This window comes from Arachis ipaensis, chromosome B06 (genome assembly GCF_000816755.2).
Source record: "Arachis ipaensis cultivar K30076 chromosome B06, Araip1.1, whole genome shotgun sequence".
Lineage (NCBI taxonomy): Eukaryota > Viridiplantae > Streptophyta > Magnoliopsida > Fabales > Fabaceae > Arachis > Arachis ipaensis.
The window spans coordinates 105,994,185-106,013,862 of NC_029790.2; the positions used below are offsets into that span (position 1 = coordinate 105,994,185).

Genomic DNA, 19,678 nt, shown 5'->3' on the forward strand with positions numbered 1-19,678 from the left:
AGCATATAAAAAATAAGAGTAATGCAAGCATACAAGCAGTATCCTTTCACACTAGAGAAGCTGATCGAATGCTGATATAAATATGGCAGAAAAGAATAGATATTTTTCCATAAAATTGCATTAGAATTTAGAATCATTATACTATATTTGCATGAGGATAAGGAAAGGGTTACTATATTTACCGACAAACAATGTAGAGATAATTGTTCGATAGCTCACTAACTAGTATAGATTTCCCTTGACAAGTATGTAATAAAGGCATTTAGTATTGGTTCTAACTTCTAAATGTAACAAATAGCAAAAACAAATAAAATCAGACCACTTATAGCATTTGTATAGTGATGAGCGAACAATTTATACCCTTTTTGGCATTGTTTTTACATAATTTTTAGTATGTTTTAGTCAAGGTTCTAAAAACCGGACCGAACCGGCCGGTCGAACCGGTCCAACTGGGAACCGGCGATGTATACGGTTCGGTCTGATGCTAATAACCGCTCATTTGTAAACCGCTATAAAACCGCTGAATCGGTTGAAAACCGGCCGGTTGAACCGAACCGGTAACCGGCCGGTTCTTGTTAAACGGTGTCGTTTTCTTTTTTTTTTTTAAAAAAGACACCCCATGGTTCAGCCTCACTCACTAACCGTCTCACCCCCTTCCCCCAATACCACCCCCCCTTTTCGTGAATCACTGTGACCCTCTGAACTCTGAAGTAAACCCAAACCCTAGGTTCCCTCTGCAACGGATCTGCCACAGTGCCGCCGCCGTCCGTGCTGTCGGCGCCTCCGTGGCTTCCTCCTTCCAGCTGTGCTGAGCCCAGGCCCTCTCTTGTAGCTCGGTGACTTCCTTCCCCCCTGTTCCCGTCCTCCGTGGCTTCTCTGTTCGAGGCTTGGAGTAGCTCGCCGCCGTGTTGCCACTCGTCGTCGTCTCCCCGGTCGCCGTCCGTGTCTCTGTCGAAGGTTAGTGGCATTGCTTTCACTTCTTTCGTTCTTCTCTTCCTTTTATGCTCTGTTTGCTTATTTTTAATGTCAAATTGTTAAATTGCTAATTTTTGCTGATTTTGTGATGTTGCTCTTTTTTTAATTCCGAAAATTTTTGTTGAAATTTTTTTGCTGCTGCTAAAAATGGAAATCAAATCATTAGGGATGTTGCGATTTTTGTTTAGGGATTAGGGATTACTTGTTGCGATTTTGTAATATTTGTTGAAATTTTAGGTTTAGTGTGATTAGGGATTACTTGCTGCTGATGAAATTTCAAGTTTAGTGTAATTAGGGATTACTTGTTACTGTTTTGTAATGTTTGTTGCTGAATGCTAAAAATGGAAATCAAATCAAATGCTGTTTTATATTTTCAAATGGCTGTTGTTAACTTTTGTGCAGAAAGATGTTGGTCGTTCCAAGTTTTCAAAGTCCCTTTCTGTACCTGGGAGAAATTTTGTTATTGTAAGATCCATCTCCTTTTCTACCCGTAGTGAACAGGATCAGCAAGATACAAATGATGATATATTCCCTCTAAGGCCTCACTAAAGTCATATATATTTTATGTACTTCCAGTTTCGTAGTCCTACTTTCTGTTTTTAAATTCACAGTGAAGAAATCTAATCCATTTTCCAAGCTTTACATTTCAAGCAAAAAATGGGTTGTGTTTATTATTCCACCTAGTATTGTGGTTCCCTGTTCCTGTCATCATTCTTTTATAGGTTAGAAATTATGAATTATCTCAATTAGTTGCTAGTGTTTGAAAATATTGTATGTTGATAATAGACAAAATGACAGCCACTTTTATGAGTACGAGTATATTACACTGCTGGGATATTTTACTTAGTTCCTGAGTGGTTGTCTTATTAGTAACATTTTAGTTAAAGTGCCATTTTATTAGCTTATTGTCACTTAAAATCTTCTACAAAATAGTTTAACACACTAAAACAAGTTTTTCATGTTGGCATTTAATATTTAAATATTTCTTTTTACTATTTAACTTTTGAATTTGTAGTTTGATAAGATCATATGGATTTGGTTGATAATATCTCATGTAGTATTTTAAATTTGGAAGATATTTTAAGTTTTATATTAGATTATAATTATATTTTAGGATGTTTATTTATAATTTATTTATTATTCTATTTTAAAACGGTTTTTTCGGTTGAACCATCGGTTGGACCGGTTAGACCAGTGAACCAGTGAACCAGTGACTAGAGCGGTTTGATGACCGGTCCGATTTTCTGAACCTTGATTTTAGTTACTTTTTATTATATTTTTATTAGATTTTATGCAAAAATTACATTTCTGGACTTTACTATGAGTTTGTGTATTTTTCTGTAATTTCAGGTATTTTCTGGCTGAAATTGAGGGACCTGAACAAAAATCTGATTCAGAGGCTGAAAAAGGACTGCAGATGCTATTAGATTCTGACCCTCCTGCACTCGAAGTGGATTTTCTGGAGTTACAGAAGCCCAATTGGCGTTCTCTCAATTGCGTTGGAAAGTAGACATCTTGGGCTTTCCACAAATATATAATAGTTCATAATTTTCCCGAGATTTGATAGCCCAAAATAGCGTCCAAAGCCAGCCAAAAACTTTCTAGCGTAAAATGCCCAAACTGGCACCAGAATTGGAGTTAAACGCCCAAACTGGCACCCAAGCTAGCATTTAACTCCAAGAACAGCCTATGCACGAAAAGGCTTCAATGCTCAGCCCAAGCATACACCAAGTGGGCCTCGGAAGTGGATTTCTGCACTATCTGCACTTAGTTACTCATTTTCTGTAAACCTAAGTTACTAGTTTAGTATAAATAGCACTTTTTACTATTGTATTCGCATCCAGTTCGCATACTTTGGAGCTGAGACCATTGTTCACGTTTTGGGGGCTGGTCATTTGGCCATGCCTAGACCTTTTTTCACTTATGTAGTTTCAATGGTGGAGTTTCTACACCCCATAGATTAAGGTGGGGAGCTCTGCTGTTCTTCATGAATTAAGGCAATTACTACTATTTTCTATTCAATCACGCTTGATTTTATTCTAAGATACTCACTCGTACTTCAATCTGGAGAATGATATGATCCGTGACACTCATCATTATTCTCAATTCTATGAACGCGTGCCTGACAACCACTTCCATTCTATCTGAGCTCAACGTAGTCATTGGGCGACAGCTTGAGTGCGTATCTCTTGAGTATCTAATACACGGACCGAGTCCATGAGATTAGTATCTTTGTGGTATAGGCTAGAACCAATTGGCAGCATTCCTGGTATCCGAAAAGTCTAAACCTTGTCTGTGGTATTCCGAGTAGGATTTGGGAAGGGATGACTATGACGAGCTTCAAACCTGCGAATGTTGGGCGCAGTGACAGTGTGCAAAAGGATCAATGGATTCTATTCCGATACTAGCAGGAACTGACAGATGATTAGCCATGCGGTAGCTGTGCCTGGTATTTTTCATCCGAGACGAGAAATCCGACAGTTGATTAGCCATGCTGAAACCGTAGAGGACCATTTTCACTGAGAGGATCCTATAGCTTGCCATGGAAGGGAGCACACATGGTTGGAAGAAGACAATAGGAAAGCAGAGGTTCAGAAGCAGCAAAGCATCTCCAAACGCTTATCTGAAATTCCCACCAATGAATTACATAAGTATCTTTATCTTATTTTCTATTTTATTTATCTATTAATTATCAAAATCCCATAACCATTTGAATCCGCCTAACTGAGATTTACAAGATGACCATAGCTTGCTTCAAGCCGACAATCTCCGTGGGATCGACCCTTACTCACGTAAGGTTTATTACTTGGACGACCTAGTGCACTTGCTGGTTAGTTGTGCGGAGTTGTGAAAAGTGTGAATCACGATTTCCCACACCAAGTTTTTAGCGCTGTTGCCGGGGATTATTCGAGTTTGGACAACTGACGGTTCATCTTGTTGCTTAGATTGGGTAATTTTATTTTATGTTTAAGCTTTTCTAATTTTAATTTCGAAAAAATACAAAAAAAATTTAATTATGTTCTTCTGAATTTTTAAAAATGAATTCTAGAGTTTCATAAGATATGTTAAAGCCTGGCTGGCTGTTAAGCCATGTCTAAATCTTTTGGACCGAGGTTTCCACTTATCTTTGCAAGAGCCTTTTGATTCCCATCAATTTGGCTGTTGTATGTAATGTCCTGTTAAAGTTTGGCTGGCCATTTGGCCATGTCTAATTCTTTTGGACCGAAACTTTAGACTAACATTGCATGATTCCTGGAATTTCTATTAAAAAAATTTGAATTTCTTTATTTTCTTTTTCCAAAATATTTTTGAAAAATACAAAAAAAATTAATAAATCATAAAAACCAAAAATTTTATGTTTCTTGTTTGAGTCTTGTGTCAAATTTTAAGTTTGGTGTCAATTGCATGTTTTAACTTTTCTTAAAATTTTTGAAAATTCATGCATGTGTTCTTTCTTGATCTTCAAGTTGTTCTTAATGATTTTCTTTGTTTGATCTTTAATTTTCTTGTTTTGTGTCTTTTCTTGTTTTTCACATGTATTTTCGAATTATTAGTGTCTAAAGTTTAAAAGTTTTTAAGTTTGATGTCTTGCATATCTTTCTTTTCTTAAAAATTTTCAAAAATATGTTCTTGATGTTCATCATGATCTTCAAAGTATTCTTGGTGTTCATCTTGACATTCAAAGTGTTCTTGCATGTATTATTTATTTTGATCTTAATTTCTTATGTTTTGTGTCATTGTTTTGTTTTTCTCTCTCTACATTAATTCAAAAAAAATAAAAAATAATATCTTTCCCTTATTTTACTCATAAATTTCGAAATTTTGGGTTGACTTGGTAAAAAATTTTTAAAAATTTAGTTGTTTCTTGTTAGTCAAGTCAAATTTCAATTTAAAAAAATTCTATCTTTTCAAATCCTTTTCAAAAATCAAATCTTTTTCATTTTTATTTCATGTTTTCGAAAATACCAAACTTAATTTTCAAAATTTTTTTCTTAATTTTATTCCATATTTTCGAAATCATTACTAACATTTAATGTTTTGATTAAAAAAATTTTAAGTTGTTACTTGCCTATTAAGAAAGGATCAATCTTTAAATTCTAGAATCATATCTTTTAGTTTCTTGTTAGTCAAGTAATCAACTTTAATTTCAAAAATCAAATCTTTTTAATTTCCTTTTCAATTCTTTTTCAAAATAGATTTCAATCATATCTTTTTCAAAACTTAATTTCAAATCTTTTTCTAACTTCTTATCTTTTCAAAACTGATTTTCAAATCTTTTTCAATTAACTACTTGACTTTTTGTTTGTTTTACTATTTCTTATCTTTTTCAAAACCACCTAACTACTTTTCTCTCTCTAATTTTTGAAAACCACTAACCACTTTTTCAAAAATCTTTTTAATTAATTAATTTATTTAGTTTTTAATTTGCTTTTATTTCTTTTCTTAAATTTCGAATTCTAACTAATAATTAAAATAAAAACAAAAATATTTTTCTTTTCTTTTAATTAATTTTCAAATTTCTTCTCTCTCTCATCTCTTTTTAATTATTTTATTTATTTACTAACACTTCTCTTCTTCTTATAATTCAAACCCTTTCCCTCTCTCTGTGTTCGAATTCTTCTTCTTCTCCCTTCTTCATTCTATTCTTCTATTCTTCTACTCAAATAAAGGAATCTCTATACAGTGACATAGAGGATTTCTCTTCTTTTCTGTTATCTTCTTTTTCATATGAGCAGGAACAAGGATAAGAACATTCTTGTTGAAGCTGATCCTGAACCTGAAAGGTCTTTGAAAAGGAAACTAAGAGAAGCTAAAGCACAAAACTCTGGAGAGGACCTAACAGAAATTTTTGAAAAAGAAGAAGACATGGCAGCCGAAAATAACAATAATGATGGAGATGCAAGGAAGATGCTTGGTGACTTTACTGCGCCCACTTCTGACTTCTATGGAAGAAGCATCTCAATTCCTGCAATTGGAGCAAACAACTTTGAGCTTAAGCCTCAATTAGTTTCTCTAATGCAGCAGAATTGCAAGTTTCATGGACTTCCATTGGAAGATCTTCATCAGTTCTTAGCTGAATTCTTGCAAATCTGTGACACTGTTAAGACCAATGGGGTTAATCCTGAGGTCTACAGACTTATGCTTTTCCCCTTTGCTGTAAGAGACAGAGCTAGGATATGATTGGACTCACAACCTAAAGAAAGCCTGAACTCTTGGGAAAAGTTGGTCAATGCTTTCTTGGCCAAATTCTTTCCACCTCAAAAGTTAAGCAAGCTTAGAGTGGAAGTCCAAACCTTTAGACAGAAGGAAGGTGAATCCCTCTATGAAGCTTGGGAAAGATACAAGCAATTGATCAGAAGGTGTCCTTCTGACATGCTTTCAGAATGGAGCATCTTATGTATATTCTATGATGGTCTGTCTGAACTGTCCAAGATGTCATTGGACCACTATGCTGGTGGATCTCTTCATCTGAAGAAGACACCTGCAGAAGCCCAGGAACTCATTGAAATGGTTGCAAATAACCAGTTCATGTATACTTCTGAAAGAAATCCTGTGAATAATGGGATGACTCAGAAGAAAGGAGTTCTTGAGATTGATACTCTAAATGCAATATTGGCTCAGAATAAAATATTGACTCAGCAAATCAATATGATTTCTTAGAATCTGATTGGAATGCAAGCTGCATCCGGCAGTACTAAAGAAGCTTCCTCTGAAGAAGAAGCTTATGACCCTGAGAATCCTGCAATGGAAGAGGTGAATTACATGGGAGAATCCTATGGAAACACCTATAATCCTTCATGGAGGAATCATCCTAATTTTTCATGGAAGGATTGATAAACCATTAATTTATGGTTTATATTGTGTTTAATTGTGTGGTTTTATCAATTTTTTACCCACTTATTCATTAAATAAGCATGCATTTATAATTCCTTCCTAAAAATGCTTTATGGTTGAAAACTTGCTTCCTAGAGACTTTTAATTATGTATTTCAATTATCCTTTATTCCATTCGATGCCGTGATCTGTGTGTTAAGTGTTTCAGGCTTTATAGGGCATGAATGAGTTGGAGATTGGAAAGGAAGCTTGCAAAAATGGAAGGAACACAAGAAATTGAGGAGATGACCAGCGAGAAGTGACACGGACGCATGGCTCACGCGACCGCGTGGATTGGAAACTGCATCAGTGATGCGAAGGCGTGGACGACGTGCACGCGTGGCAAAGCAAACGCTGAATGACGCGTCTGCATAAATGACGCGATCGCGTGACATGCGCGATCTGCATAATCTGCAGAATTCGGTGGGGGAACATGCAGAAACGAAAGACAACCATTCATTCTACATAGTTTTAGTTTTTAGATCTAGTTTTACTCCTTCTCTAGGTTTTTCTCTCTACACATTCATAGTTCTTAGGATTTCAATTATTATTGTTTTTGCATTGGGATATTGAGAAGAGTTATTGCCTCAGCAAGACTTCGTCATTCTAGTTCGTTCTCTTTACTTGTCTCTTACTCTTCCATGTCCTTAATTTACTCAATTTTATTATTGGATTATTTTAGAATTTATTAATACAAGAATTACTTTTATTTTTAATTGATTTCTTTGATTATTATTTATCATGTCTTTCTTTAATTTCCTTTCCTATGTTATGAGTTCTACATTCACAATGAGCGAGTAGTTCCATAACTTGGATGGGAGTTGATTGAAAGGAAGACCTTGAGTTGGAATGCTTAAAAGAAAAATTGTAATTGGGTTTATTGTTGGATTGCTCTCTAGTCACTGACACCAATCCTTCTAAGTAAGCGGATTGGGACTTGTGAGTAGAAATAGCTTTCCAACTTGTTTGACTTTCCCTTACCTAGTAAGGGATAACTAAACAGAATAACCCTCGATTATCAATTAATCTTGAGAGTACTCCAACAAGAATAGGGCTTCCAACTAATCTACTCCCAGCCAAAGCTTTCATTTAAAAGTATATAAATTCTCTAATTTAATTTCCTGTTATTCAACTCAAACCATTTTTAAAAACATCTGATTAATAAAATAGCACACCTTTCTGCAACTCGTTGGGAGACGACCTGGGATTTATACTCCCGGTATTTTAATTTAAATTTTCTGACAACCTTCTAAATTGATAAGCGGATTTCTGGTTGGTTAAGAACTGTACTTGAAACGTATCTCTTATATAAATTTCTTAACTTGCCAATTTACGCCACATCAATTTCTGGTTGGTTCGCTTTTCTTTATTCTTAGTTTTCTTTTTCAATAACTCTTCTCCTTATTCGCACATTTAGCTTGCATCTGCATTTGCATATTTCTATAAAAAAAAATTCACGCGACGCGACCGCATCAATGACGCGTCTGCGTCGCAGTTGGCTCAGAAAGAATAAGAAAGCGAACAGAAAGTCACGCAGGAGCGTGGCTGGAGGCGTGCCTTTGGCACAAATCACCCCACGCGACCGCGTCACCGATGCGTCCGCGTCATGTGGGAACTTTGGCCTCCTACGTGACCGCGTCACCCACGCGGCCGCGTGACATGACAATCGACGTCAAAAGGGTGCATAGTCGAAAGTTATGCTGGAGTGGTGCTGAACTGGTGCTGAACGCACAGCTTTACCACGCGGACGCATGGCTCACGCGTCCGCGTCATATCCCCATATTGGCCACTCACGCGATCGCGTCACCCAAAATTTGGCAAAATAAGATTTTGAACAGAGAGTTGTGCGAGCGCGAGGCTGCCCTCGCGCCAGTAGCATAAAACGAGTCACGCGTCTGCGTAACCGACACAACCGCGTCAATTAATTTAAAGCGCAAGTCACGCGAACGCGTCACCCACGCGTCCGCGTCGCTTGCGCTGCACAGCTTACCCTAATTTGCCAAATATCTTATCTTTCTTTTCCCCCAAATCCTATTTTCTCTTCTCCTTCCTTATTTCTTCCTTCTTCCCTCTACCTTCTTTCTCACTTTCTACTTTCTCACCACCATTAACAAGGTTTTTCTTTTCTTCTTCCTTCCTTACTTTTCTATGATTCTTTTTTTTTATTTTTATGTTTCCTTATTTTCTTTTTACTTTCATTATCCATTTTTTCTTTCTTTCTTTTAATTGGTGTTAGAATTTATTTGAGTCATTATTTCTCATTATATGCTTGTGGATTGTTGCAAAATTGTTTGGCAATTATATATTATTTTTTTTAAGGGGTTGCTTGCATGTTCAAATTATTATTTTCAATAGCTTATTTACCATGCATGCTATGTGTTTGTGACAACGCCCATATGGCATTATGCATCTTTTTACGTTATTCTATTCTACTATCCACTGCTTGCTTTTCACAAATTCCCTTTACTATTGTATTAATTGAATTTAATTGTCAATACAAACGTGATGGCTAGTTTGTTACGAGTGATAACACATTCGATTAATTAAATGCTTGATCTATGCTACTCATGCCTTTGCCTGCATGCCAATAAACACCTTGCATTTAATTGTCCTCAAATGCACTTGCCATATTTCCATTGGTGAACTTTTCACATGTAGTCATGACAATGTATTAACGACATCTTCTTTACCGTGCATTGTTTATCACTTATACCATCCCCTTCCTTGCTCTATCTCTCTGAATTTAAGTTACTTTCTCTTCCCCTTTTCAGGATGGCCACCAAGAAAGGAAAAGAGAAAGCCACTCCCAAACCACCAGCAAGAAGAGGAACAAAAACAGCATTAGTGGCAGAGCCTTCTTCAACTGCAGTCAAGCCCTCAACAAAAAGAATTAAGAGGATTATAAATGTTGATGAAAAAGAGAAAGCCTTCCCAACAAAGGACACTGCGCGATTTCCCAATAGCTACTGTGAGCAGATGTTCCCTATCCTAGCAGAACAGAGCTACAACAACGAATACCTTCTTATCCTCCCGCCCAATATTGCTACCTTTGTTGAGCCGCAAATTGAACGAAGACAATGGGGTTTCCTCCAGAGACAGCCAAGGCAGGCTAATCTTTCTTGGGTAGTTGAGTTCTACTCTAATTTCCACCTGCCAACCCTGCAGTCTGTCTATGTACGTCAGAAGCAAGTCCCCATTACAGAAGAGGCCATTCAACAAGCTCTAGATCTTCCCCCTGCTCCAGAAGGATTGGACGCCTTTCAAGAAGCCGCACTCAAGCGCCAAATGTACCAATTTGATTGGGACGCCGTTCTCAGAGTTATCGCACTACCTGACAGCAGATGGATCTACGGATACCACTGTTCCCGTCCTAAGGGAATATCGGCTTCAGCACTTACCTTGGAGGCTCACGTATGGGCACAAATCATGTCCCATTACGTCTTTCCGAGCACTCACGAATCCTCCTTCACTGCAGACATGGCCGTTCTACTATGGTGCATCTTTACAGACCAGCCTCTGAACCTACCAAGACACATCCGGAATGCTATGGGACACGTACAGATTGCGGGCAACTTACCTTTCCCCGCCTTGATCTCAGATCTCGTCTCAACAGCCGGAGTCCCCTACAGAGCTGGGGACACCAAAGCCATGCTTCTACGGGATGATCAATACGTCCCTAACGGGAAATATATTAGACTCACAGCAGCCACTACTAGCTAGCCTACTGAACCGGCTGAGGACATCCTTCCATCAGTAGCACAAGCACCTACAACCAATCAACTGCTCCATCAAATACTTGAAAGGTTGAATCGGCAGGAACACAAAGCAAAGCTAAGAGAGTGCCGTAACAAGCGCCGATTCAAACACCTCAAGGAGCTACTAAAGGGAAACTACAGAGACTCAGACACCCCGGACTCCACTTCCTTTACCAGCACAGGGAGCCATGATGGCCCCAACTGCGGAGATACTGCTACCAGCCCACCCCTGTTCCTGACAAACGGCACCAAGGACGGTGCAAAGCCTTAAGTGTGGGGAGGTCGGCCAGTACCTAACTTCCGGAGGTAATTTCTCTTCCCTAACACCAATAAATTAGGATATTTAGTTAGTTTTTCTTTTGTAGAATAGGATAAATTGCACAGTAACAGATTAGTTGCATGCATGTTCTACTTGATTGAAAAGACAATAAGTTTCTTCTAAGACCCTATCTTTGGAACAAAATTTCACTAATTTCAATTAAAATTTTTATGTTAAATTTGCTTGAAGTTATATTTGGAACATGATTTTTGAGCTAAAGAACACATAATCTGTGAGATTTGAGCCTTTATGCATGGTTACATTATTTAACCATAATTATTTTATTCTTGTGTGTTTACTTCTCTATGATTGTAATCTATATTTTGTTTCATCCTATATGTCCAATGTTTATTATATTTATATGCTTGTATATGATTGAGGCCATTATTTGTTTAAACTCACTTATCCAAATTAAGCCTACCCTTTTAATTACCTTTGTTAACCACTTTGAGCCTTTAAATCTCATTTATTCTATATTTTACCACATTACTAGCCTTAAGCGGAAAAACAATTATATATCCCAAATTGAATCTTTGGTTAGCTTAAGATAGAATTGTGTGTGCTAAATTAAGTATGGGAAATTGTGGGAACAAAAGATAATAAGGGAATGTGTCATGATAATACAATGGAAATTTGGATACCTACTCATGTGAAACTATAAGAATTAAAAATCTATGTGCATTGATAAGCTGTGTTTATTTTTATGTTTATGTTAAAAAAAATTTCCAAAAATATTCAATAAATAAATAAGGGGACAAAATTACCCCAATGCTAAAATTAAATTCAAGAATCAATGCATATATGATAAAATTAAAATAAAAAGTTGATACATGAGTATGGAAGGTGAAAGAGAAATTTATGGGTAGCTAGGTATGATTTCTAAAGTTATATAGAATATATATAGGATAGGTTAAAGCTTGGGTTAACTAAAGATTCAATTCATAAGCTTACTTAGCCATATATGTATCCTTACCCTTACCTTGTCCCCATTACAACCTTGAAAAGACCTCATGATGTTTGCATTGGTATATTAAATGTTGTTGAGTGGTTAGGAGAAGAACAAAAAAATTAGAGAGCATGATTAGAGAAGGATAGAGTGATTACCCTATACACTAGAGAGACTAGAGTGTACATACATCATCAGTGAGGGTTTAATGCTTGAAATTCTGTGTTTCCTGCTTTCATGAGCTATCTTCTTGCACTTTTATCTGTTCTTACTGTATAAGAATTGAATTAGTGGAATTTGATTTGTAATTTTTTTGAAGAGCTTATTTACTTTTGATCAAGTGGACAAGAATCATATAGTTGCATTCACATATATAGGTTGCATTGCATTGCATGAGTTTTACATGTTCCTACTCATTTATTTTATCTCCTCCAACTAAGCATGAGGACATGCTAATGTTTAAGTGTGGGGAGGTTGATGGTTTAGAAGTTATAGTAAACTCTCGTTGCAAGTATAGTTACTAAACCAAGCAATCAACCTTTCTTACAAACGTTTTGGTTGTCACAAGTAACAAACCCCTTTAAAATTAATAACCGAGTATTTAAACCTCAGATCGTCTTCTCAAGGAATTGCAGGGAAGTATGTTCTTATTATTCGTTATGAGTCTTGTAAATTGGGGGTTATGAAAGTAAGAAACCAGTATGTTAAATGATAAGAAAAATAAAATAGAAATAATAAAATAAACTCTTGGCAAGGTATTAGAATTGGAAGTCCTATCCTTATCAATTGTGATGAGAATTGGATTTTAATCCCACTTTGTTAACCTCTAACAATGAAGGTAAATCAAGTGGATTAATTAGCTTAATCCTCAGGTCCTAGTCAATTCCTATGGAAAGACTAGAGTTATTGGAGCAACTCCCAATTTCAACCACTGCTTTATTTGACAGCTCAAGTGTTACCAATTACTTAACCAAAGCCAAAAGGAAGAAAATATCTAAGTTAAATTAAAAGCATCAATATAACTAAAGCAAAACAATCTTAAATCTGAAATACCTCAAATTGAATTAAGTAAAGAAAATCAATCTAAACATAAAGAGTTCATAAATTAAATTGATAAAATAAATAAAAGGAACATTGAACCTGAGAAGAAGTTGAAATCCTAAATCCTTTAAAAGGAATCCTAATCCTAAATCCTAAGAGAGAGGAGAAAACTTCTCTCTCTAAAAACTACATCCAAAACTAAAAATTATGAATTGTGAGCTCGTTATTATGAATGGATGCATTCCCCCACTTTATAGCCTCTAATCTGTGTTTTCTGGGCCGAAAAATGGGTCGAAAACAGCCCAGAAATCGCTGGAGAAGAAATCTGCCATGCTGATTTTTGCTACTGCGACGTGTTCGCGTAGAGCACGCATTCGCGTCTCCTAGCTTCAGGGCAACTATGACATATTGTATACCAAATCGAAGCCCTGGATGTTAGCTTTCTAACACAATTGGAACCGCATCATTTGGACCTCTGTAGCTAAAGTTATAGCTGTTTGAGTGCGAAGAGGTCAGGTTGGACAGCTTAGCAATTTCTCCAACTTCTTGTATTCCTTCCACTTTTGCATGCTTCCTTTCCATCCTCTGAGCCATTCCTGCCCTGTAATCTCTGAAATCACTTAACACACATATCAAGGCATCTAATGGTAATAAGAGAGGATTTAAACATAGGGAACTTAAGGCCAAAGAAGCATGTTTTCAATCAAAGCACATAATTAGGAAGGCAAATGTAAAACCATGCAAATAGTATGAATAAGTGGGTAAAGAGTTGATAAAAACCACTTGATTGAGCACAAGATAAACCATAAAATAGTGGTTTATCAAGGATCAGCAGAAGCCTCATCAAGCCTTCAATAATAATAATGGTGGGAGAAATAGGTTTGGCAATAGCAAGCCTTTTCCATCATCTTCTGAGCAACAAACAGAGAATTCTAAGCAGAGCCTCTCTGATTTAGCAACCATAGTTTCTGATCTATCTAAGACCACTCTCAGTTTTATGATTGAAACAAGGTCCTTCATTAGAAATTTGGAGGTACAAGTGGGTCAGCTGAGTAAAAGAGTTACTGAAATCCCTCCTAGTACTCTCCCAAGCAATACAGAAGAGAATCCAAAGAGCGAGTGCAAGGCCATCAATATACCCAAAGTGGCTGAATGCACAGAGGGAGGAAAGACAGTGAATTCCAGTGAGGAAGACCTCAATAGACGTCCACTGACCACTAAGGAGTTCCCTCCTAAGGAACCAAAGGAATCTGAGGCTCATACAGAGACCATAGAGATTCCACTGAACTTACTGTTGCCATTCAAGAGCTCTGATGAGTATTCTTCCTCTGAAGAAGATGAAGATATTGTTGAAGAGCAAGTTGCTCAGTATCTAGGAGCTATCATGAAGCTGAATGCCAAGTTATTTGGTAATGAGACTTGGGAGGATGAACCTCCATTGCTCATCAATGAACTGAATGCTTTGGTTCAACTGAAATTACCTCAGAAGAAACCAGATCCCGGAAAGTTTTTAATACCCTGTACCATAGGCACCATGACCTTTGAGAAGGCTCTGTGTGACCTGGGGTCAGGAATAAATCTCATGTCACTCTCTGTAGTGGAGAAACTAGAGATCTTTGAGGTACAAGCTTTAAGAATCTCACTAGAGATGGCAGATAAATCAATAAAACAGACTTATGGACTTGTAGAGGATGTCTTAGTGAAGTTTGAAGGCCTGTACATCCCTGATGATTTCATAATCCTAGACACTGGAAAGGATGAGGATGAATCCATCATTCTTGGAAGACCCTTCCTGGCCACAGCAAGGGCTGTGATTGATGTGGACAGAGGAGAGTTAGTCCTTCAATTGAATGAGGACTACCTTGGGTTTAAGGCTCAAGGATCTTCTTCTGTAACCATGAAGAGGAAGCATGAAAAGCTTCTCTCAATATAGAGTCAAACAAAGACCCCACACTCAACTTCTAAGTTTGGTTTTGAGAGGCCACCATTAAGCTCTGAGTCTCTGTGAAGCCCTCTAAGAGCTCACTGTCAAGCTATTAACATTAAAGAAGCACTTATTGGGAGGCAATCCAATGTTATTTAATTATATTTATTTTAGACATTTGTTTTTCATTGTTATTTTATGTTTTCTTTAGGTTGATGATCATGTGAAGTCATAAAAACAGTTGCAGAAATAAAGCAAAATAAAAAACAGCATCAAAAACAGCACACCCTGGAAGACAGGCTTACTGGCGTTCAAACGCCAGTAAGGATAGCATTATGGGCGTTTTACACCAGAAATGGCAGCATTCTAGGCGTTAAACGCTAGAATGGGCAGTATTCTGGGCGTTCAGCAAAATGCCCAGTAAAGAAGGATTCCTGGCATTTAACGCCAGCCAGGGTATCTGGTTGGGCGTTAAACACCCAAAATGGTAGTCAAGTGGGCGTTTAACGCCAGGATGACACAAGGGAGGTAATTTTGTTTCCAATTTGATTTTTTTCAATTTTTCATGTTTTAATTCATAATTTTTTGCATCAAGCATATTTTAAATGTTCATCTTTCAATTTCTATTCTCAAATATTAATAAACTTTCTAATTCTTTTTAATTCTTTTTTCAATTCTTTTCAATTCCTTCCAAAACATTTTCAAAACTTACATATCTTTTCAAAATTCTTTTCAACTCTTTTTAATTTTCTTATATACAGTAATAAGTTTTCAAAATTAATTGCATCATTCTTCTTCTACTCCCTTCTATCTTATTTGCTCGAGGACGAGCAAAGCTTTTAAGTTTGGTATGGAAAAGCTCAGCTTTTTATTTTTCCATAACCATTAATGGCACCTAAGGCTGGAGAAACCTCTAGGAAGAGGAAAGGGAAGGTAGTTGCTTCCAACTCCGAGTCATGGAAGATGGAGAGATTCATCTCAAAAGCCCATCACTAGAAAGAGGATGGAGCAAACAAGAGAGCCCACTCATGGACCTCAACAAGAGCACTCCATTATCCTCCATGAAATCAGAGAGGACCAAAAGGCCATGAGAGAGGAGCAACAAAGGCAAGGAAGAGACATAGAGGAGCTCAAGAACTCCATTGGTTCTTCAAGAGGAAGGAGAAGCCACCATCACTAAGGTGGACCCGTTCTTTAATTTCCTTGTCCTTATTTTTCTGTTTTTTGTTTTTATGCTTTATGTTTTGTCTATGTTTGTGTCTTTATTACATGATCATTAGTGTCTAGTGTCTATGTCTTAAAGCTATGAATGATTCCATGAATCCTTCACCTTTCTTAAATGAAAAATATTTTCTGAAAAGGAAAAAGAACAGCCAAGCTAAAATATAGCCCAAACTGGCGTCCAAAGCCAGCCAAAAACTTTCTAGCGTAAAACGTCCAAACTGGCACCAGAATTGGAGTTAAACGTCCAAACTGGCACCCAAGCTAGCATTTAACTCCAAGAATAGCCTATGCATGAAAAAGCTTCAATGCTCAGCCCAAGCACACACCAAGTGGGCCTCGGAAGTAGATTTCTGCACTATCTGCACTTAGTTACTCATTTTCTGTAAACCTAAGTTACTAGTTTAGTATAAATAGCACTTTTTACTATTGTATTCACATCCAGTTCTCATACTTTGGAGCTGAGACCATTGTTCACGTTTTGGGGACTGGCCATTCGGCCATGCCTAGACCTTTTTTTACTTATGTATTTTCAACGGTGGAGTTTCTACACTCCATAGATTAAGGTGGGGAGCTCTGCTGTTCTTCATGAATTAATACAATTACTACTGTTTTCTATTCAATCACACTTGAATCTATTCTAAGATACTCACTCGTACTTCAATCTGGAGAATGATATAATCTGTGACACTCATCATTATTCTCAATTCTATGAACGCGTGCCTGACAACCACTTCCGTTCTATCTGAGCTCAACGTAGTCATTGGGCGACAGCTTGAGTGCGTATCTCTTGGGTATCTAATACACGGACCGAGTCCGTGAGATTAGTATCTTCGTGGTATAGGCTAGAACCAATTGGTAGCATTCCTGGGATTCAGAAAGTCTAAACCTTGTCTGTGGTATTCCGAGTAAGATTTGGGAAGGGATGACTGTGACGAACTTCAAACCTACGAATGTTGGGCGCAGTGACAGTGTGCAAAAGGATCAATGGATTCTATTTCGATGCTAGCAGGAACCGACAGATGATTAGCCATGCGGTAGCTGTGCCTGGTATTTTTCATCCGAGATGAGAAATCCGACAGTTGATTAGCCGTGCTGAAACCGTAGAGGACCATTTTCACTGAGAGGATCCTACAGCTTGCCATGGAAGGGAGCACGCATGGTTGGAAGAAGACAATAGGAAAGCAGAGGTTCAGAAGCAACAAAGTATTTCCAAACGCTTATCTGAAATTCCCACCAATGAATTACATAAGTATCTTTATCTTATTTTCTGTTTTATTTATCTATTAATTATCAAAACCCCATAACCATTTGAATCCGCCTGACTAAGATTTACAAGATGACCATAGCTTGCTTCAAGCCAACAATCTACGTGGGATCGACCCTTACTCACGTAAGGTTTATTACTTGGACGACCCAGTGCACTTGCTGTTTAGTTGTGCAGAGTTATGAAAAATGTGAATCACGATTTCCCGCACCATATAACCAACAACATCAACAGTAGCTAAGCCTTGTCCAAATGAACCTCCATGCCTCTTGCGACCAGCACCTTATTCTATTAAAGATCCCAACATTTAACTTTTTTATCATCACCAATAGAGAACATGTAAGTATGTTTACTGTTGACAGCAAGACTTGTAAAAAATCATACCATTATAATTTACCTGATTCACAATTAGACACCCCTAATAATGTTATAGTATTTTACCTCTTATTTGCTCGATGTGTGATGAACGAATCTTTGACGATTTAGAATTCACAAATGAAGTCTCGTTGTAAAGTATAGTTTCTAAACCAATCACTAATCCTTTCATACAAAAGATTGTTTGTCACTAAAAGAAACCCCTAAATTTATAAACCGAAGTATTGGAACCTCGGGTCGTTCTCCCTAGGAATTGCAATAAAGCGTCTTGTTATTGGTTATGAGGTATGTTTTGGGGTTTTTGGGATAAGAGACATGAAATGTAAATGGCAATGAAAATAAACTAACAACTATGAAAGCTCTTGGCAAGGTTATGAGAATTAGAAGTCCTATCCTAGTTATCCTCCTCAATTGTGACCACAATTGTCCATTGCTACCACTTAGTTAACCTCTAACCATGGAGGAAAGTCAAGTGGATGAATCGACGTGATTCCACAAGTCCTAGCCAACTCCCAAAGGAAAGACTAGCGTTAGTGGTATCTAAATCAATTAGCAACTTCTAATTATCAATCAACAAAGGAATTAGATAACTCAAGCGTCACTAATTACTCTACCTAGGCCAAGAGGAACAAAATCTACACTAAAATCTGACCAAGCATTTCATCAAACACTTGGAAGGCACAAAAGAAAAGCATGGAAAATTGACAACAAAAATAGAATCTAACAACAATTATTGCAAGGAATTAATAACAACAATCAAAAGAAACAAGATCTACATGAATTACCTCAAGTTGAATTGAAAGAAAATAGAATGAACAAAAGTAGATCTACAAACAAAGTAGAAGAAATTATAACAAACAATAGAAGAATGATGAATGTGACAACAAAGAATTAAGAGTAGAAGTAGATGAAAGCATGAATTAAAACCTAGATCTAAGAACTAAACATAATCCTAATCCTAATCCTAGAGAGAAGTGAGAACTTCTCTCTTTAAAACTAAACTAAACTAGCCTAATGTGTGTGTATGAATGTCTCTCCCCCCTTCCCCTTCATTCCTTAGTCTATTTAGCCTTTTCCCGCCAAAACTCAGCTCCAAATGGGGCCAAAAACCCTCCAAAATCGCCAGGCACGAGTTCCTCTTTAAAAATCACGTGCGGCCTTCGGCGCGTACGCGCACAGTGCGCGTGCGCGTCCCTGGAGAATTTCGTGATCTGCGCGTAGGCGCATAGTGCGCGCGCGCGTCCCTGAGCTTTTTCCAAATTTTTGTCTTTTCATGATTTCTCCACTTTGTATGCTTTCCTTTCACTCCTTTGATCCCTTCCTAGCCCTTTTTAACCTGAAATCACTAGCAAACACATCAAGACATCTAGTGAAAATCAAAGGTGAATCAAAATTATCAAATTAAAGGTCTAAAAGCATATTTTCACATTTGAGCACAAATACGGAGACAATCACAAAACTATGCTAATTCATTGAATAAATGTGAGGAAAGGTTATCAAAATGCTCTAAATTCAACACAAGATAAACCCTACAAAGGGGGTTTATCAATGTCGCCAGTCAGTGTGAGCTTTAGCCTTTCACTAGTTAAACCCCATATCTGCTCAGATGAACATTTTAAATCCCACAAATTATTGTATGAAAATTACATGCTAAGAATTAGTATATCTTAATCATATCAAGGCTCCAAAATTAAACAAGAATCTTCCAATGTTCAAGTGGAACAGTACGAGGACAATTCTTTATATTATAAACTAGAGGAGTGTTTTCCTTATATTATTTAGATGCATAATATGAGCTGAGGTGAAAAAATAGTGCATAAGTATAAATACATGTGTGCTTGCTTTCACATAAAATTTCTCTCTTACAAATAACTTTACTTAGAAAGCCTGCTATTAGGTCAGATTATCACAGCCTCATAAATCACAACATAACAGAAGCAACATTTTTACAAAAACAATATATGTGTATAAGTTTGAAAATC

At 37.0% G+C, this 19,678-nt stretch overlaps 1 long non-coding RNA gene across 1 annotated transcript; it reads left to right on the forward strand.

Annotated features, from left to right (window-relative positions):
• Window positions 688-1,821, forward strand: LOC110263449. The gene is made up of 2 exons (XR_002349119.1): window positions 688-957; window positions 1,378-1,821. It is a non-coding gene; the product is annotated as an uncharacterized LOC110263449 (long non-coding RNA).